The 7,847-nt window shown below is 37.7% G+C and overlaps 1 pseudogene; it reads left to right on the top strand.

The window, feature by feature from the left end:
• The first annotated feature begins 1,343 nt into the window (after positions 1–1,343).
• The window catches only part of LOC138124936 (sperm-specific sodium:proton exchanger-like), a 30,780-nt pseudogene continuing 24,276 nt past the window's right edge, over positions 1,344–7,847 (top strand).

Genomic DNA, 7,847 nt, shown 5'->3' with positions numbered 1-7,847 from the left:
AAGATGTGATGTCAATGTGACAACAGTTAATCTGACAATTTGTGACAAAGCGAAAGTGGTGTTTCAATAGAAATGGCAGAGCCTATACTCAAATGTATGATTCAACTCGAAATACGTTCAAGCTGGCAACGATGTTACCGTTTCCGTCACATAATTTAACCTTAATGAAATGAACCTAACCTAACACGAAAATTATCAGGTTATAACCCGAGCGCTTAGATAAGTCCCCGAGCGTCCACCAGAGTAGCGCTCCAGTCGCGCCACCTTTAAAGTCCCTAGATATATCTAGGGACTTTAGCCACCTCCACCGGCCCACGCATCACCCCCTCTTGAACTATCCCCGGAACACGCAATACCGGCCGACAAGAACCGAGACCTCCCGACGGGAAAAGTCTAAGACCATGAGTTTCAACCCCAGAGAAGCAATCTTTTCCGCTCCTGCTCAGTTGCTCCGTTGTGAGGACGACTACCTAGGACAGAAAAGTGGCCAGCGTTTCTCCGCTCTGACACAGTTGCTCCTTTGCGTGGACAACTCCCTGAGAAGAGAACCTGGTGCTCCGTTCCAAAGTGTTTAGTACGTTACATCTTGTACATATTGTAAATATACGATTGCTGCGATAAAGTGTGTGAGTGATTTCCCATCGAGCCCCAAAGAAAATCCAAGAACCCCGTCACAAGGTTCTATTAGGGAATTTTATTTGTTATGTAGCTACTACTAACAATGTTTTTGGTTGGCAATAATGACATCGACATAGTTATAGCAAGCTTAGAAATTTTCAAAACAAAATCTGTTTACACTTTAACTTTCATACGCCATACTCGCAATAGATTACATTTGAATTTTGAAACAATCCAAAATGTACAAGCTCGGGATATTCATTACCTTCAGTCTGATTAACAAGATAACTTGCGATAAACAAGCGGAAACAGTCAATCTATCTCTGTTGCCCGAGTACCAAAATTTGATGTTTCTCTTCGGTTTCCTTTTCTTTGGTTGTATTATCATATCTATTCTTCTGGTAAGTACTCATGTTCACTTTACTGATTCTTTCGACATTCAAAGTCCAGAGGTACGAAGTTGCTATTCCTTACAACGCCTTCATTCTTTTCGTTGGATTCTTGTGGGGAGTCTTAGCCAATAATTATACATTGGTTATGGCAGCGTCTAGCTTTAGAAGAATATCTTCGGAAGAGATTTTGGCCGTGTACGTGCCAGCGATGGTTTACAGCATCGCATTCTGTTTGGATGTTCATATATTTTTAAAAACTCTTCCCCAAATCTTGATCATAGCCATACCCGTTAAAATAGTGGTCATCCAGTAGACAATGTTTCAATATTTATTTCAGTGGCTATATTTACCACTTTCGCTTTTGGAATGATGATGAAACTGCTTGTCGACGTGACGTGGGCAAGCACCATGGGGTTGCTCTTCGGGCTTTACTGTATGCCGATCAACCCTCAGAGGATAGTACATTTTCTCAGGCAAGATACGACACAAACCAAGCACATCGCAGTTCTTCTAGAGGGGGAAGCCGTCATCAGCCTTGTCATCGTGGACATGGTTGATAACTTAATATTGGGCCATTTATATGGTCTTGTGGTCAATTGGTACCAGTACTTATGCTTGATATTACGTTTTATCGTAATAGGTACCTAAATACTAAACGAACTTGAACTAGTAGCCCACCTCTCGTAATTACAGGATTGGGTGTTGGTTATCTCCTAGGACTATTTGGACGCTACCTGCTAAGAAAAGTCTACACAGACCACCTTAGTGTCCTCGTTATAATCTTCGCATTGCCATTTTTCACTCAGGCTATTTCGCAAGTTTACCTTTCTGCGTGTGGAGCCGTATCGGTGCTGGTAGTAGGTATCATGATGGGTATGGAACGCACGGCCCAATCTAAAGAAGTCAACAAGTTGCTGGTCTACATTTGGCAAGTCACGGGAATTATTTTAGACATTATCATGTGTTTTACGGCCGCCTTAGTGACTGTTATTGACGCAATGCCACATCTTCCCATGAATCAGTATACTACAATACTGGTTAGTTATTTATTGTACTACGTTTTACGATTTGTGGGTTTCCTTCTATTCTCGCCCATCATAAACAGACTCAGCTACGGGTATCAAAGGACCTTACACTCTTGAACTTGTGGCACAACTGGTGACAGAGGGACTGATTAAGAATCTATCCACGGCCCAAATAATGTTCGTGCAAATAGTCGGTCTTTATTTACTTTCGGTTGTCATCAATGGGTCAATCACGCGGATTATGCTAAACATCTTGGGTCTCACAGATATATCTACAGCGAGACAGATCAACATGAATAATTGTATGAGGCACATTTTTACCAAGAGGGAAAGAACAATAGCTATACTGAAAATGGACAGGTAAGAGCAAAGTAGTTTTCTAAAGGAGCTAATCCGAAACAGATTTCTGGCTGACACAAACTGGCCGATGGTGATCGAGGTGACAAACATGAGACATCCTTACAAGTTGGAATTGCAATCAGAGGAAGACGACAGTTTTTTTTTAGGGTATCGATTCGCACATTGTTCAGACTGTAAGAAAGATTTTCCTCAAGAACCCACACCGAAAGAAATGAAGATATGACCAGGTTATTCATTAAAAATTTGTCTTTATTTTGATATTAACAAGTGTTTCCACAGAGAGGCAAAAATGAGAATTCTAAAAGCTAAGAAGATGTCTTATTCGAGACAATATGAAAACGGAATGATGTCCCAGGAGGCGATAAGAATTCTGAGTCAAGCAGTGGAACTCGCCATGGACACAGATGAAGCCGTTATCGAACTAGATGGTTTACAGAAGAGGTTTACCAAAGAGGTTTGTTCTGTAACATTTTCTAAAAGTCTTCAACACTCTTTACTTTCTAGAGTTACATTAATCGATTAATACGAAATCGCTTTCAAGTTTTAAGCAAAAATAGAGTGTCCACTGTCAAAACTCCACGAAAATACTGGCGTCGATTGTGTCATCGGATAGTGCTAAACAAGAAATTCGATCGATTCATGCTTGTGATAATATTTTGCGATGTATTCCTTCTCATAATTGACATGGTTTTCCATCGATCATTACTATCGAGAAATATGCTACTCCATGGAAGCGGGGTAGACTACTTTTTTGTGATAACAGAATGTTTCTTTGTTACTTTTTATATAATAGAATGTGTGATGAAAATTATGGCATATTCTGGTCCGTCGCTGACGTCACGCGAGAGTGGGGACGCGGCTCGAAGCGGACAACATTGCAAGCATAGGGATTCAGCTATCCTATGTTCTTATACAGGGTTATTCTAAATGATTGTAGTCGAAGTAGGCGTGAAAACTGAATGTAAAATTTATGGTTGCCGCTCCACATAAAAAAACATCCAAATGATGTGAATAGTGAGTACACACCGTTCACACACGGGAGTCAAATTGGATGCAAAACAACTCAATATATCTGGATTCAATCGTTAATTTAACAAAAATAAATAAAAATCTCATCACCGCACTTTTCACCTAAAAAATGACAGTGACAGCGACAAAACTGACAGTTCACATAAAAGCGGCAAAAATGTAATAACATGGGCATGGCCTACTTCGACTACAATCATTTAGAATAACCCTGTACAATCCTTGCATTCGGGGCACTTTTCCAGATTCCGCAATATTATCGGAAATGATAAAACAAAAATGTTTATGTAATTATGTTATTAATATAAGCTCTTACTTTATTCAACAGTAATATCCCAAGTGTATGAAAATAACCGATTAAAATTTGACGTTTTGTCAAAAGGTTTTGCTTAGAAATATGTCGTAGCACGAGGGATTTTGGGTGGAAAATTTACGAGAAATATTTATTTAAGGATGAACTGGAGTAACAATCTCAGCAAAAAGTTGCGGAATTCTTATAATGCTATGAAACGTTTATTACGAGAAATCAATATTTAAAAAAAGAGTTTTTAATTTTTGGAAACGAATTGTAATGAGTTGCAAGTAAATTTTGTGTTTATTTTCTTAATAAACTAGGCAAAAATGAATAGGGAATTTTTCCTTTTTTGGATTTTTTATAAATACAGTTTAAAATTTGTAATGACATGTATAAATATACATATTAAATGTAAAGTTTCAAGTATCTGTTACATTTTAAATTTATCTAGTCTTTAAGAATACGTGGGAGGATTGGGGCAATTACTTTGCTTTCCAAAAATTGTGGGATTCCCTATTCATTTTTGCCTAGTTTATTTAGATAATTACTTACATGTGATTTTACAATCTTTTGACTAAGACTGTACGTGAAAGTAAACAGAAGCACACTGAATTTCAATTTTCATTGATTTCTGTTAAAGTTCTTAACGTAACTGTAGTAAAACGTGCGATATGAGTGTAATGTTGCATACCGACGTCAATTATATGCATTTTGTTCACTTTTATTGAAATTAAAACAGATACATAACCTCAAAAACCGTGTTTTTCCACATATAATTAGCGATTACATGGAAAATCCTCGACCAACTTTTTTTGTAAATTCATTAGAAAATTCTACGATATCAATATTTTATGTGTGAAAAATTTAAGAAAAATTGGCCATTTTGAAATATGTTTTTTTATCACTTTTTATGCGACCATTGCTCGATTTCTCATAAGAACACGTGTAAAATATCCCGAAACTTTGAAATGTAATAAGTTTAAAATTCCTCGATCAAATTTTTTTTAAATTTGGCACAGTACTTCAGAATGGATGAAAGGACTATTGTACCAATTTTAAGCAATTTTCGCCATTTTTCAATGTTACTCCAGTTCATCCTTAAGCAAAACGTTGCGACAAAAAAAAAACGTCAAAATTTAATCAGGTTATTTTCATGCAAGCGGGGTATTCGGAATGATTATTTCCTGAATTATTATGAACAAATAGATTTTATAACGAAGTATTTGCAACATCTTTGACAATGATTGTAAAAAATTCAGAAGCGAGTAAATTTTGACACAGATATTTACCCGGCTAAATTTTGACGTTTCAAATTTAACCGATATAAAAACCAGAAAAACCATAGCAACTACGGCTTTTTATATGTATGAAGGAAATAATAAACGGAAGAAAAAATACACAGTGCATTTATTTTATATTATGTCAATCAGAGAATCAGAGCACTGAATAATCTTTTTAATAACAGAAATGGAAGTTTCAAATGAAGCAAAAAGTGTTATTCCTCTGAAGTTTTTGCGTAAAATCCGGGGACATACTGTATATCTGACCCTGAAAGCCCGCCCAATAAAACTACCATGTGAGCAACAAGTACTGATTGAGTTGGCAATAAATTCTGGTGATTTTTGGTGACTTTTATGTCATGTTCCAACGAGAAAACCATTTTATTAATAAAAGATTACAAAAACCAAGACGTTTAAATTTGAAATGTATACCAGGTGTCAATATTGTCAATAAAACAAACCGAAATAGGTACAATTCACAGTCTTGAAAATTTTATGTAAAATTTTTTTTTGCCAACTGTAACAGTTATTGTTGCTCACCCTGTATAATATTCACCAAATACAGAGAGCGTCATTGTGTAGTTGTATTTCCTCAAGTGATACTTACTATTACTAAGAACTCTCCATGCAGATGAGAGATTGAATATTCGTTCGGAGTTTCTACCCGATTTGACAAGAATTATGAAGAAGACAAAAATGACTCTTATCGTAAAGTATTTTTAGGGTAAAATTACAATGTAATGGTCGGTGTCCCTTGGGTGAAAAATTGAATATATCCACACGAGTCACGTCACACCAGGGGTTTTTCCAGGTTACTTGCATCCTGTTTATAAAAACTTTGTACATAGCTAATAGAGACCAATGCAGTGACACGCAGACCAATAAATTCATCTCAATCAATACGTCTTTTAATCGACCAGGTGAGAAAAATATGGTACTCAACCCGTAGAGGGATATGGAGGGAGCACTGCCTATGCTGGCAATGTATCATCTGTGGAGTTGAGTTGTCGACAGAACGAGAATAAAACATCTTAAACCTTTTCAGATCAGTGTGGAACATTATCGATGTCATAGTCATAATAACGACCTTGGGGGACATCTTTTATGACATTACCGACTTAGCTACAAAACACCACAACTCGGCTGATGACACCGTCTACAAACTCCGTCAAACCGTTGATGGTTTGCAATTACTCCGCGCCATCCGCCTCTTCCGCATCTGTGAAATATTCTACCCGAAACTGATCAGATATCTAGACACGAGGGTCGATTCGAAAATGGCTTTCACCTACGAACTAGGCAAAAGTTACGCCGCCGGAGAGGCTGAAATTCTGGATATGCTTCCTCACATGATTGACAATAAAGTGATCAGAGAGGAGGTGAAACAAAAGAGCGAGAAGGATAAAGTCTTCGTTACGAATCTGTTGGGTTTGGTGCAAAAAGAGAAGCCGTGGATTGCGATTACGGTCAAGACGAAGCAAGCGATTCGGACTATTCTTAATAGCATGAGAGAGGCAATTTATCAGCTTAGAATGGCGGGTAGGTTTCATAGATAAAGTGAAGGGTAATTGAGAGTTCTTCGCAGGATGGGTCGACGACTACGAAGAGGAGAAGATAACGAATGAATTAGAAGAATTGTATAAAACAGTCAACGGGATCAAGTCGGTGCAACCTAGTGCTCCGAAAGTGATCTTCAAGGAAGTGGCGTGGATGTCAGGGGATCAGCCTGTTATCGATTTTCTCTTCGAAAATGTTACAGTGAAGAAGTTTGAACCTGGGGACGTGGTCTTCGGGGAGGGACAGGTTGCTGATGGAATCTACATTGTCGTCACAGGTTCAACACAATTCAACACTTTGTAAATTTTAAAAATTCGAAATTGATGCACAAACAATTTTGAAAATATGTTTTCATATTCTTTTATGTAATATTTTCTAGTTTTGACATTGCTTTTTTAAGGTCTTTTTATGATAACATACGAGCCCGAAAAAAATGTCATAGAGAGTCTACACGAATACGAACGATTGCCTATCGTCGACTATCTCTCTTCCACACAATACGAAGAACCGGTAGTGGATTACATAGTTTCTGGAAATTGCATCGGCGAGCTTAGTACGTTGACTAGATGATCTTACAATTGCGTCATTACAGCAGATGCACACAGTCAGGTGTACGTATTAAAGGATGGAATAATAAGAAGAGCGATGGAAAGAAATCAGCATCAGGATTGCCGTTTCGTTGCTAATATCAAAATTTTTCTCAGGACCAAATCAAATACGCTCTGGAGAGATCTTTCATGCCCAACTTGTCCAATTTCAAAATGTTTGCCGTTACCACGGCCTCCTAGATATAACGATAGACTTTTAGTCTATCCGGCCGTGCGCATTCGTAGTTCAAGGCATTATTTTTGTTTCGAAGGGTGCGCTGCGGTACGGTGCACGATTGGTTGCCTACTAGCATTAATTTTTTTAACAATTTTTTTTTTGCCATTTATGCAATTAGAAAACAAGAACAACGGAAACTACACACTGTAAAATTTAATAAAAGAGGTACTGCAACGATTAACAAGGGTTTAATGCTTGATTTGAGTTAAAAAAGTATGCAACCAATATTACACATTTTTGTGCTTTGAACTTCGTTTCAAAAGAGGGAGCTTAGGTACTCCCGTTAAATGTCATTTCGAAATCACAAACATTTTGCTGACGCGCAGGGCCGGATAAGAGACTTGTCTCTTGTCATATCTAGGAGGCCGTGGCCGTTACCGACATGATACAAGATATCATACTTATAGAGGGCATCGCTGCTGACTATAATAGTAGAGAGAGCTTCATCGCTCCATGCTGTATTCCCAGG

Source organism: Tenebrio molitor, chromosome 2, assembly GCF_963966145.1.
Source record: "Tenebrio molitor chromosome 2, icTenMoli1.1, whole genome shotgun sequence".
Lineage (NCBI taxonomy): Eukaryota > Metazoa > Arthropoda > Insecta > Coleoptera > Tenebrionidae > Tenebrio > Tenebrio molitor.
Note: the sequence above shows the minus strand (reverse complement) of the source record. Positions and strands in the feature narration are given on the sequence as shown.